We start from the raw sequence: 1,255 nt of genomic DNA on the forward strand, positions 1-1,255 counted from the left end.
TTTGTTTCCAGCCCCTCACCCTGCTCCTCACAATGCACCGAGGGGGCCAGGATGCCCACACCCCTCATGTTTCGCTTTGTTGGGGATTTTTAAACCTGTCTCCTCCCCCCCTCAGGCTCACCTCAGCGTGGGGAGGCCCGGAGGGCACCCAGCACCCGCCCAAAACCATCCTGTGCAGCTGGTTGGCGGTTGGGTGGGGGCACATCTCTGCTTTCTTTTCAGCCGAAAAAAGAAACAAAAACCATCTCCATGAACAAAACCAAGACGAGAGAGTGAACAGCCCAGCCTGGGGTAGGGGCAGGAGGATGGGGTGGGGGACCCCAGGCACCCCCCATTCCCTGCAGACCCTCCCAGCCCGAGTGCTCACCCTGTGGCTTCGCAGGGGTGTGGGCCTCGTGCCGTCCGTGGTCTGCCTGCGCTGTCTCTCTCGGGCCCCTTCTCAGGAGGCTCAGCCCCAGAGACGGCTCAGCCCCAGGGACAAGGGGGTCCTTTGGCCTCAATTATTGGGGGGTGCTGCCTCCAGCCCACCATGATGCCAAAAGTGAACGAGGTATCGTGTGTCTGGATGCAGGGTGCTGTGTGCACGCCTGTGTTCACGGGCGGCACGGACCACTGATGAGCCAGAAGAGAGCTCTGCAGAGACCCTGGGGCAGGGGCGAGCGGGGCTGGGTGCCGGGAGGGCTGGGCGCCTGGGTCCGAGGGAACTGTGGGCGTGTCTGTGTGTTCCTGGGTGTTGTGTCTGCGATTGGGTGCCTGGATTTGTGTCTCCAAATGTATGTCTCCACTTTCACGTATTCACGTGAGCGCATGGGAATATTTGCACGTCCGCTGTCCACATTCACCTCTGTCCACGTCTGCCTGTGATACCTTTGTCCACGTCCATGTCCGATCGCTCCACGTTCACAGGGCTCCCACTCCAGTCTGTGTGCGTCTCCGTGTCTGAGTTGGCCAGTTCCTGTGTGTCAGGGTTGTCTTGCGTCTGTTAGTGCTGTGTGTTCCTGTGGGGCGTGTGTCCCTGTGTGGCCCCTGGGCCCCGGCCCCAAGCCCTGCTTCCCGTCTTTGCCCCAGTTGGTAAACATAACCTGTCAAAATATTTTCTTTTTTTTTTTTGTCTTTTTTTGTGTTTTTTTTTTCAAGTTCAAGAATCCCCAGTAAAAATTCTCCACGAGGTCTTTTTCCCCTTTTTACAAAAATAGAGTTTTTCTCCCCCTCCCACCCACCCCCCTTTTTTTTCCATTTTGTTTGTTTCCAGCGC

Source organism: Myotis davidii, unplaced genomic scaffold, assembly GCF_000327345.1.
Source record: "Myotis davidii unplaced genomic scaffold, ASM32734v1 scaffold1439, whole genome shotgun sequence".
NCBI lineage: Eukaryota > Metazoa > Chordata > Mammalia > Chiroptera > Vespertilionidae > Myotis > Myotis davidii.